At 36.1% G+C, this 12,823-nt stretch overlaps 1 protein-coding gene across 13 annotated transcripts in view; it reads left to right on the top strand.

Moving 5' to 3' along the window:
- ntrk3a (neurotrophic tyrosine kinase, receptor, type 3a) overlaps positions 1–12,823 on the top strand; it is a 441,806-nt gene that overhangs the window by 305,123 nt on the left and 123,860 nt on the right. The window lies entirely within an intron of this gene.

Below are 12,823 nucleotides of genomic sequence, written 5' to 3'. Positions count from 1 at the left end.
GCTAGAAAAACATGCTAGAGATGTTTGCTTTCCTCTCTCTCTCTCTTTCTCTCTCCTCGCTGTCAAGGATGAAAGCCCAGAAAGCCCATTTTCTCTGGATTCCCAGAGATCTGTAGCTTCATCTATTTTTCTTTTGTTCCAAACATAGCCGATTGGTTTTATCCATGTGATATTCCAGGGGCAATTGAACCCTCCTGTGCTTCCCGCATCCTGCGTGGCCCGTGTCGACTACAGGGATCACCCAGAATAACAAGGCATTAGGAAAGGACATCTATCATTTATTTTTCGTAATGCTGGTAAAGGCTTTGAAATGGCCTCTTGCAGCAAAAAAAGCTGGTGATTATAGGTTAAGAGGTTGCAGAGGAAACGTTGCCGCAATCACTTCAAAAGAAGGGCTGAGTTTCAGAAACTCCTGCATGAAACAGATATGCCTCGCATTTATCAATAATTCCCTTTGGAGATACCGTTTAAATTATTTTTTTTAAAAAAAGTGTGTAAACAGTTACCAGATCAGTTGTACAAATTTTTCTCACAGAATCGATGCAGGTGTGTGATAATTATAAAAATAACAACAAAAACAATTATTAAAATCAGTATAATTGTTATTATTATAATTATTACAATTATAATATTATTGTTATTGTTGTTGTTGTTATTATTATTATTATTATTATTATTATTATTATTATTACTATTATTATTATTATTATTATTATTATTATTATTATTATTATTATTATTATTATTAAGGATTTAATTGGATATTATTGTTTTACATATGTTTGAGTTCTGATAACTGATAAATAATAATAATAATAATAATAATAATAATAATTATTATTATTATTATTATTATTATTATTATTATTATTATTATTATTATTATTAATATTATTATTAAGGAGTTACTTGGTTATTATTATTATTATAGCACTTATTCATTGTTGCTCTTAGTTGTGTAAATTGCTTCCTTGTCCTCATTTGTAAGTCGCTTTGGATAAAAGCGTCTGCTAAATGACTAAATGTAAATGTATTATTGTTATTATTATTATTATTATTATTATTATTATTATTATTATTATTATTATTATTATTATTATTAAGGAGTTAGTTGGTTATTATTATTGTTGTTATTATTATTATTATTTCACCTGTTTTAAGTACTATTTAACAATAATAGTATGTTGTTGGTGTTCTACCTTTTCTGATAATAATAATAATAATAATAATAATAATAATAATAATGTAAAATAATAATGTTTTTATATTTTTTCATTTAATTATTATTAATATTAAGTAGTAAAGGTATATGTAATAATACAATTTATTAGTTTTAAAATTAGCATTTTAACTATTTTAACTATGTATTATTATTATTATTATTATTATTATTATTATTATTATTATTATTATTATTATTATACTGTTGGTATTGTTTCTTTACTGATTAAGGATTTAATTAGATATTATTATTTTTTACATGTATTTGAGTTTTGATTACTAAGTAATCATATAATTTATTTGTTTTAAAATAAGTAAAACTTTCTTTTTACAGTAAAACTATTTATAATTATTATTTTTATGCTGTTGGTATTGTTCCTTTACTGATAATAAAAAATAATGTTTTTCTTTTCATTTAATTGAATATTATTATTATTATTATTATTATTATTATTATTATTATTATTATTATTATTATTATTATTATTATATCAGCATATCAACAATAAAAACAGCAAAGTATAAATATTAACAAATTAGTTTTGGTGTATAAAAACATAAAACAGAAAAACGTATCAATAATATTATTACTGGGTTATCAGAGCCCAAATAAAATGTTATATTGTAATAATGTTATACTATTTATAATAATACCAATAATAATAATGATAATAATAATAATAATAATAATAATAATAATAATAATAATAATAATAATAATAATAAAACACTTTACTACTACTACTAAGTTGTTTTTGCAACAACTACTATTATTGCTTAATTTATTTGTTTTATTTGTTTGTTTGTTTTATTATGGTTGCTCTTCCCGTTGTTGTGTTTAGCAGTGTGCAATAGTACTTTAGTATCGTTTATTATGTATTATACTTGGGTGATTAATCAACTTGTATCTAAACATCACCCTTGTCAGCACCAAACACATCGATCTGTAAGAAAGCAAAACCTTAGACTGAAGCTTTACAAATTTCCCGATAAATCGTGACCGCCACTAGACCAGCCTCGACAAATATGACAAGATGAGAGCACTGAACCTGTCACAGTCTACAGAAAGGACACAACACACATCGCCTTTCAATGAGCCCATGAGGCAGATGGCTATATGTACACAAGAGCATCGCATCTAATCCAGTCACTTGGCTCCGGCGCCAGCACCTCTGGGCCTCACCAGTCCCCAGTTTGATGCCTTTCTGCCAGAGCCATCCATTACCGTTCATTTAGGCGGCGCAGGATGGACCGCGTAATGCCATGAATATAGATTTATCCATCTGCTTGCTCGTAATATCTTGATTTCGAGATAATTGCATTGCAGTAGGATCTGATGTTTGGCAGTGTTTTCAGGATGGTGGCATCGTTGTCAGTCATACTGTTATTTTGCAAGTTTTAAAAATGTTGTCGTTTATGCTTTTGAGGTCTCCTGCAATGGGTTTCACCTCCATTTAAAGTCCAAAGTGAAGTGGAAGTTGCTGAGACTTTTATTTCAGCATTTTGATGTACTTCCAACAGCAACGAAATATTGGGTAGGGGGCGGGGCTTTCATTTTGCGTATAATTCCCTTGTTGCAAACTAACAAAAAAAGGGGTGTGGTTAAAAATATTGTGCCTGAAGCTGTCAACATAGATGGACCGCCACTCCAAATGGACTCCAAAACAAACCTTTTTTTTTTTTAGTATAACTGATGAACTGTTTACCTAAAGAATAACAATGTACGCTAGCAAAATAAACATTGTAAATGTTGTGTCACACACACTTTAAGGTTTAAAACTTTCTTATATTACACATTGGAGCTGATCTTTTTGAACCTCATTTCCGAGAGCATAGTCTGCTCTGATTGAGCACATGTGTAGTGTAGTGATCGATTGACCACTTACAGTGCATGTTGAAGATGTAAAGTCCAATACTATATCTCAATCTGACCTCTGGTGGCTTTCTCTCTAGCTCAAATAGTGGGATTTGAACTGACAATTTGGGAGAAGGGGGCTCTAACTAAAGACCACATTTCTTTGACATCAGTCATTAGTACACCTTTTTAGGCCAGAGAGGGTTAGATTTACTCACACTTCTACTTTCTGGTCTCTATTACACATACCTATCTTAAAACCCAGTTCCTTTATGGCACTAATGTAACCCTCTGGGTCTTTTTACCATGCTTGAAGCATGATTAGAACTGGCATATCTGGGATGGGAAGCGGACATGCCAATCAAGGGCATAGTAAGCGAGGGCAAAAGGGGAATGGAATACATAAGGACCCAAGGGGCCCACAGTAAAGCAATGCAGTTTTTACCAAGGAAGGGTCACTTCCATGTACCCCTCCAGCAGATCTGGTCTCCATTGCACACCGTTCTTCTAAGACCAAGGAAGTGAGTATTTAGTTTTTTATTTTTTCTTACTAGCTGCTCTCTACTACTCTATTCTCTTTTAAGCATCATTCCCATCCGGGTCACGGCACCAAAAACAACCCCCAAGTTACTTTTGTGAGCAGGATATAAATGAGTTTTTCCTGCACTGCAGTTTGGTATGTTAATTTGAATCAACTTCAATGGCATCTTCAAGATTCAACCACTAGTGTGCATCTTAAGGCCACGTGAATGAGGTTTACTTGCACATTTGATACTCACTGGCCTCTGTTACATATGAAATGTGTATTTGTATTAAAAAAAAAAAAGAAAAGCTAAACCAACCTCTTTCAGCCCTTAGCTAACATCAAGGCATGTGAGGGTCAAAATAGACATAATTTATAAGCATAAACGGCTAAATTTCATCTTTAAGACGAAATCTACGGGACGGTATGATGCCGTTCCTGTTTTGCGCTTACCACCTGACCGCTAACCTCCATATGGATGGCTTTTTTAGCTGTTACCAGTGTGTCCAGTAACTCGCCATGTATGTCGGTCGACTCGAAACGTAGCGAGAAGTTGATCACGATGACCGGGTTTGTGTCTGGTAAAAAACAGTTCCAGAAAAAGGGAAAAAAGACAAAAACAGCTCCTTCATTTCCTCTTGTCTCGCCGGAATACCTCGCAGGCTAATGACGGAGATGGAAAAGGAACCCGGCTGTGTGCTCGCCACAATGTCCGTCCCCATCCGTGCTGCCTCTGGCTCCAAACAGAGAGAATGAGGTTTACTTGCACATTTGATACTCACTGGCCTCTGTTACATATGAAATGTGTATTTGTATTTAAAAAAAAAAAAAAGACCTAAACCAACCTCTTTCAGCCCTTAGCTAACATCAAGGCATGTGAGGGTCAAAATAGACATAATTTATAAGCATAAATGGCTAAATTTCATCTTTAAGACGAAATCTACGGGACGGTATGATGCCGTTCCTGTTTTGCGCTTACCACCTGACCGCTTGCCTCCATATGGATGGCTTTTTTAGCTGTTACCAGTGTGTCCAGTAACTCGCCATGTATGTCGGTCGACTCGAAACGCAGCGAGAAGTTGATCACGATGACCGGGTTTGTGTCTGGTAAACAACAGTTCCAGAAAAAGGGACAAAAGACAAAAACAGAAGCCAAAAAATAAATGAAACTAGTAAATAACAGGGTGAGAATGTGGTAAAATTGGAAAACGTAAAAATCAGGCGAAGGCTTTTTTTTCTGGATTGCTTTTTAATACTGCTTTTTAAAACTTTCGGTTGTTTTTAGGCATGGAGAGGGGTGGATCAGTCAGTCAGTCAGTTAGTCGACAGCGGTCTCTGGTGGATTTACACAAGAAGAGCAGGCTCAAATGGCACTCTTGAGAGAAATTTGAGATCTTCAAAAGTGTACACAGTGGCCTCTTGTAGATTAACAAAAACAAAAACTGCAAAAAACGATTGCCTCCTGGGATGTATTTGGCACTCTCCAGAAATGTATATGGTGGCACATTTTCTGAAAGAGCCTATGTTGGTTTTCTTGCATTAACCTATGCAACTAATTTGCATAATGCAGTATATTGCTGTCATTGGTTGCTTAATAATGCTGCCTATTTTGATCCTCATATGCCTTGATGTTAGCTAAGGCCTACAAGAGGTTTAGGTCTTTAAAGAAAGGAGGCCATTTTTTGCACTGCTAAACAAATACACATTTCATATGTAACAGAGGCCAGTTAGTATTAGCTGTGCCAGCAAACCTTGTTCCCCTAGCCTTAAGATGCACGCTTGTGGCTGAAACTTGAAGGTGCCAATGAAGTCAATCCATATTAAAGAACCAAAGTGCAGTGCAGGAAAAGCCCATTCAAATCCTGCTCACAAAAGTTACTTGTGGGTTTAATTGGTGCCGTGACCCGGATGGGAATGATGCTCAAGGGAGGTGAGAGTAACAGCTAGTAACATATGTTTGAAAACTAAATACTCAGTCCCTTGGTTTTAGAAGAAAGGTGTGTAATGGAGACTAGATCTGCTGGAGGGATACATGGATGTGTGACCCTTCCTTGGTAAAAATTGCATTCCTGGTTTGAATAAAACAGGAATTGCAGATTGTCTTTTCAGGAATAGATCTAGGAAAGAGTCTAGAATTACTGTTTGTTTCTTTACGGAAGCTCAGATTTCTAAAACCTTCCAGATGTTTTACATTTACAAACAGTGACATTACCAACCACATGAAAGCTAATATAAAAATACTACCTAAAAAACAACAGAAGTACAAAAAGATGTCACACTGCGAAAGTAAAATGGATTTCAAGCACAAGTAAATTCCATTGCATTTCAATGTGAATAACACATGAGTCTCAGTGAGTCTCATTTATCTGTATTCTCGGCCACAGCTCGTACCACTGCTCGGTTTAATTTCCACCAACATCCTCAGGTGGAAGTGCAAACATCCAGCTCCTTCATTTCCTCTCGTCTCGCCGGAATACCTCGCAGGCTAATGACGGAGATGGAAAAGGAACCCGGCTGTGTGCTCGCCACAATGTCCGTCCCCATCCGTGCTGCCTCTGGCTCCAAACAGAGAAGTCCTGGCAAGGGTGACTTCCTGTCTGGCTTTGACTGGCAGATGGGCAGTGTGGCACACATCCATTGGTTTGTGAAGCAATTTATTGTAGCTAATACAAGAACGTTTGATTTTGACAATTAGTTTGTGTACCTCAAAAGCTATAGACACACTTAAGATACATATTAAATATAATTTTTTAAAGTGTGCATGTACTTTTTAAGGGTTGCTAGATTTTTCCGTCCACCAAACGGAAGTAATGCTGAGGGAGAGAGAGGAAATGGAAGTACATCTGAAGGTAGAGAGATCTGTTTGTCTGTTTGATGTCTCCTCAACGCCTTGCTCTGTCATAGTACTGACATCACTCTCCGCCACGCTCGCAAGTAAACCAATTACGACGAGGAGCGAGGCGAGAGGCAGGGAGAGGAGGGCCACGGCAAAGGTCATGTCAATCTCAATACCCTGATGGCTTTGAAATGAAAAACCTTGACCTGTCTCAACAGTTTAGTGTCGGCTTTTGATTGTGCTGTCTGGCCATTATGGCTCACCGAAAAAGGCTGCAGTGGACAGAGCAATCAGCATAGAACAGATTGCTTTGTTGCATGACAACTGTTTATGTTTCATTTAAAAAAGAAATCCTAACAATTTGTGGATATGTTGAATAACAGGAAACTTGTTTCAGTCATTTTCCATTTCCTAAAGGGTCACGAGACACTTTCAGTTCAGGTCTACCTCAAAAGACCTTAAAACAAAATGTAGAAAAAGGGGGAACAAGCATCTACCATCTAGATTTGTATACACTCACCAGCCACTTTATTAGGTACAACTAGTATCGGGTTGGACTCAATTTTGGTTTCAGAACTTCCTTAACGCTTGTGGCTAAAGATTCAACAAGGTACTGGAAATAAACCTCATAGATTGTGGTCCATATTGACATGATAGCATCATGCAGTTGGCTGCACATCCATGATGCAAATCTCCCGTTCCACCACATCCCAAAGGTGCTCTATTGGATTGAGATCTGGTGACTGTGGTGGACATTTGAGTACAGTGAACTCGTTGTCATGATCAAGAAACCAGTCTGAGATGATTTGTGCATTGACATGGCATGTTATCCTGCTGGAAGTAGCCATTAGACTGTAGTCATAAAGTAATTGACATGGTCAGCAACAATACTTAGGTAGGCTGTGCTGTTGACACAATGCTCAATTAGTACTAAAGCCTGGTTTATACTTCTGGTTCAAGCTGCATCAGGCTTAATTCTGTCAAGAAAATATCCTCCACACCTTTACACCACCACCACCAACCTGAACCGTTGATAAAAGGTAGGATGGAACCATGCTTTCATGAGGTTGATGCAAATTCTGACCCTACTATCCAAAAGTTGCAGCAGAAATCAAGACTCATCGCACTAGGCAACATTTTTCCAATCTATTGCCCAAATTTTGGTCCAAATTGTAGCTCCAGTTTCCACAGGAGTGGCACCTAGTGTGGTCTTCTGCTGTAGCCCATCCGCCTCAAGGTTCGACATGTTGTGTGTACAGAAATGCTCTTCTGCATACCTCGATTATGCTAATAAAACACTCAGACCAGGGCGTCTGGCACTAGCAACCATGCCACAATCAAAGTCACTTAAATCACCTTCTTCCTCATTCTGATGCTCGGTTTGAACTGCAGCAGATTGTCTTGTCTAAATGCCTAAATGCACTGAGTTGCTGCCATATGATTGGCTAATTAGAAATTTGCGTTAACAAGCAGTTGGACAGGTATAACTAATAAAGTGGCCGGTGAGTGTATTTAAAGAGTGCTTGTCATAAATTTTAGAAACACTACTTTGAAGAGACAGAAAAGTCCACATCGACTGAACTGTCTAAAATATATGTCAGTGTTTGAATGGTGTGTCAATACATTGACAGCTGATCAATTCAGATTTTCAGATGCTCCAATGTACATATTTTTCACATTTCAGTGCAGACTTGAAGGAGTTGTGCGTCTCAATTGAAACCGAAGCAGCCTTGTTTTAGTTCAAAGTGTTGTCTCTGTGAATTTTTGCTCATTGATTGTTGTCATGTTCTTGGTAAAAACTGGAATTTAAAGGAATTTAATGGAAGTTAAAAAAAAAAAAGTTTGGCATCCCAATCTGAATCAGAACATTAAATCTAATTCCTTCATCTTGTAAAATAATTTCCAGTGTTTATCCTAACTAGTTGTTGGTTTTATGTGTTTTGGCAAGTGTCTGAACTTAAGCTTTGCCCCTGGCAAAAAAAACATACCCGTCAAGATGAAACTCTTAGTCTTAATTAAAACTCAAACATATTATCTAATTCAGTGGTTCTCAAACTGTGGTACGTGTACCACAAGTGGTACGCGGGCTTCCTTCTAGTGGTACACGGAGGACTGAAATATCTCATGTACATGCTATACAAATAATTTAAAATTTATTAAAAATGATGTATATAATATGCCATATATTATATATAGGCTATATTTCTGAGGTAATCTGCCAGGTTTTTTAACTGTGCAGAGCTGTAGCTGCTTTACTGGGCCTACTACGCTACTGTATTTCAATACTGCTCATTTTGGTGGTACTTGGAGAGACAATTTTTTGCTAAGGTGGTACTTGATGAAAAAAGTTTGAGAACCACTGATCTAATTCCTTCATCATGTATTTTTGGTAAATGCTTGAATTGAAGCTTGCACTTGGATAAATATAACGGTCAAAAAAATCTTAAAGAAATACTTCCAGTGTTCCTGTTTTACCCAGTTTTCTATCTCTATGCATTGAGGTAAATCACCAAATGTTGGCTTGGACTTGGCAAAACTTACCCATCAAGGAAAAATTGTATGTTCAGTATTTTGATTAAAACCCAATATTTCATTAAAATCCTACATTTTAAAATGTTTAACCCTTTTACATGTACGATCACACCGGTGTGATTAGAACATTCAGAGTACATGTCATCAACTGCTCTCATTCAAATCTAATAGATTGTGCTGAGGCACAGAAAAAGGTGTGCAGCGCAGGTCATAATTTACAATTTATCCATGCATTCAAACAAATAACATTTATTTTTGGTTTCAGACATTCAAATACACAGAACTACAAGGAAAACATCCCATTTAAAGCTTGTAAAATACAGATGTCAATGGAGATGGCAATAATCATTATTTTTTAACATAACTGGACAAGCTGGGTCGCTGGTTCAAACCTCAGGTCAGTTGGCGTTTCTGTGTGGAGTACAGCTAGGATCGGACCTTAACGAGACGTATTTATATTATTTAATAAATTACACATTAACTGTATTTTATTAGCATCTACCCCTACCCCCACGATAATGTTATAATATTATTTATTGTTGTACAGTGTCACAAAAATGATGCTATACTGATGTGAGTATCCTCAGTTGCATCCCTTCTAGACTTTACCCTCTCCAGCTGTGCAGACTTAACATGCAATCAATATGATCATAAATAAGCTGTTTAAAAGACAATATTATAATATTTATAATTCAATTTATATTATAATATTTGAGTATCGGAGTATCAGAAATTTCACAATATAATTAAAACAACTGGCAATATTTACAAAAAAAAAAAAAAAGGCAAAAGGAAACAAAATACAATATATACATAGATCATTAGGACTGGTGGGTCATGTGATAAACTTGATGCATGGCCAAGGTCAAAATAAAAAACTCTCACAGTAGGGTCAGCCTGAGTATTTAAAACTCACACGTGAAAGGGTTAAATTTGGGAAATCATACAAACCTCACCTTCGATTATTTTAACAGCTTTATTGTAGTTTCAGAAGCTAAAAAACCTACTTGTAAAATACTTACTTGTGGATTTTTACTTTTGAAAAGCAAACTCAGGCGCACATCGATAAACACAAATAAGCATTAACACCGTATGAAGGTTGAATTTTGTTTCCTTTTTACCGCTGACAAGAAGAAGGACATGTTATCACAGCTTTTCTTGGGATTAGCAGGCTTTATCTAACGATGCATAATGAATCGCATTTATCTGTCCCTGTTGCTTTAATCAACACTCAAAGCATTGTGAGGAGGGGGAAAAAAAGCAATCCGAAGGGAGCAGGTTCACAGTGCCACCTTATCTTGAAATTAGCTGGTTTTGTGGCTCATTGTGGAAGTAGGCTATGAATTAACTATGCAGACATTGACCACATAGTGGCCACAAACCATTCCATTGTGTTGAGTCGATGCTCATTTATTAGGGATTGTAATCATTGAGACGTACTCACATTATTTTGCTAAAAAAAAAAAAAAAAAAAACTATTGAATGTGTCTGTGAAACAGAGTGGAATTATAATTATATATTTTAGAAGTTGACTATGTATTAATATTAATAATAATTATTATTATTATTATTGTTATTATTATTATTATTGTTGTTGTTGTTGTTGTTGTTGTTGTTATAAATATATAGTAGTACAAGTCAAATTTTAAAATATATATATTTAATGTAATTCCACCTTGTTTCATTGACACATTATACAATAATGTATGTCTCAATGATTACAATTATTAATAGCAATTATAACTGTAATATGTCTCCCACTGCAGGAATTTTTATGTGAATTGCATAAAAGCAAAACTTTTCAATTAAATTTGGTATAAAAAAAATTAAGCTAAACCAAAATGCTGACTAAGTGCGGCATCTGAATGCATTCCCCTTTAATTTTATTTACTTTTTTATTATTGTTTTTATTCGTCTCAACTAAACTGTTCTAATGGGACACCTTGTATCCACTGTAAACTGCTGATTTCTTTCATTTCAGGAGGGGGAAACGGCATAATCAGCAATATACTGCGCACAAACAAAGCAACATTAAACTATTTAAACTCTTAAGTATATAAATATGGCTCTTGTGGCTGGCAAAATTGTTTGCAATTCTGTAGAAAAGGAGATAAAGTGTACCGGGGAATAATCAAAACCAATTGTCCGACCTTTGGGATGACGTTTCGTCTAGCGCTAAAAGTAAAAGTCCAGTGGTTATGTATTTTTTCACTGAATAACTTTGTTATAGCCTTATAGATTCGTTTTTTTACAGCACAAGGACATCCTAGTGTCTGTTTTTTTTCCAAAACATTATTCAATTATTGTAGTTGGAGATCATTACCAACCGGGTCCACACAATGCAGATTCATGAACCGGCTAGAACACAGCATTCGTTTTTTTATCATTAGTCACCTTCTTTTTTCCTGCATTGAAGAGGAAGTGAGCTTATACCTAGTTTCTCTCTGCCTCCTTTTCTCAGTTTTTCCTCTTTGATGGTGAGATAGACGCGTTTGGCATGAAGCTAGGTGCTCTAGCTTGTGGCGGTGGATGGAGCTGATAGAGGGGGCATGGGGAGGCCAAGACAAGCTGCATTTATGTGTGTTCATCCTGCCTGTGAGCCGTCTGATTAGCTGCCGTCATGCTGAGACATCCCGAGAATCTGTATTCATTTGGTCATGCACCTGCCATCTAAAGGAAAGGGAGAGAGGAGCTTTTTGAAAGGCTGAATGAAATGACACTGGAGAAATGGAGACGATGGGGCGGGAGGGAGAGAAGGGAAGCTTACTGGCAGGTGAAAGCAAGATTGGGCCTTTCTGTAGGTTCAGAATAGCCGACTGGCATACTACTTTTGCTATTCTGCAGCATAAAACATGATTCCTGTGTGTATTATGCATTGGTTTTCATGCATGGAATAGCTGAGTGGTTGACGTACTGTACCTTTGGGGGAATGAGCAGTTTGTGAATAAGTATATTGAGGCCCTGTATTCTACAACACACATAAAAATGATCACCCATTTCCAGGTTGACTTTAATTCTGCTTATTCAGTGCTGTAATGCAATCAGGATTTATATGAGGTGGCATTAAAGGATATGAGAATTAAGTCATTACTTTCTTGAATTACAAATCAAATTTGTTTGAGCAAAGATAATTTCCGGACTTGCATTTAAAAAGGAATCCCCCAAAAACCTGTAAAAATTGTGTATAAATAAATAAATATTTAATAATAATGAGGATTCTTATATTTAAATACAACCCAAATCAGAAAAGTGAGGACAGTATCAAAAACACAAATGAAAAAAAGAAAGTAGTGCTTTCTAAATTGACTTTGAATTGTTTTTGTTGCAGACAATACAACAAACATTATTTTAGTATTCCTCGTGATTTTTAATAAAAAGAAGGCAACATATTGTGCTCTAAAACCTATACATACTTTTCAGCATTAATGTTGCCATCATTGAAGTGCAAGTTACCTTTGCCAAGGGCACTAACACAACCCCATACTGTGGCAGACCCTGGCTTTTAGACTTGTTGCTGGTAACAGTCTAGATCAGGTGTCACCAAACTTGTTCCTGGAGGGCCGGTGTCCTTCAGATTTTAGCTCCAACTCTAATTAAACACACCTGAACAAGCTAATCAAGGTCTTACTAGGTATACTTGAAACATCCAGGCAGGTGTATTGAGGCAAGTTGGAGCAAAACCCTGCAGGGACATCAGCCCTCCTGGACCGAGATTGGTGACTAGATGATCCTTTTCTTCTCTGGTCCATTTCTCCCCAAAAATATCTGAAATTCTGATTTGTCAGTACACATTTCCATTGTGTGATGGTTCATCCCAGATGCCTCCAAGCCCAGAAAAGTCTATGGCGCTTCTAGA

Source organism: Danio rerio, chromosome 25 (assembly GCF_052040795.2).
Source record: "Danio rerio strain M-AB ecotype USA chromosome 25, GRCz13ab, whole genome shotgun sequence".
NCBI lineage: Eukaryota > Metazoa > Chordata > Actinopteri > Cypriniformes > Danionidae > Danio > Danio rerio.
This window is presented reverse-complemented; position numbering and strand designations above follow the sequence as displayed.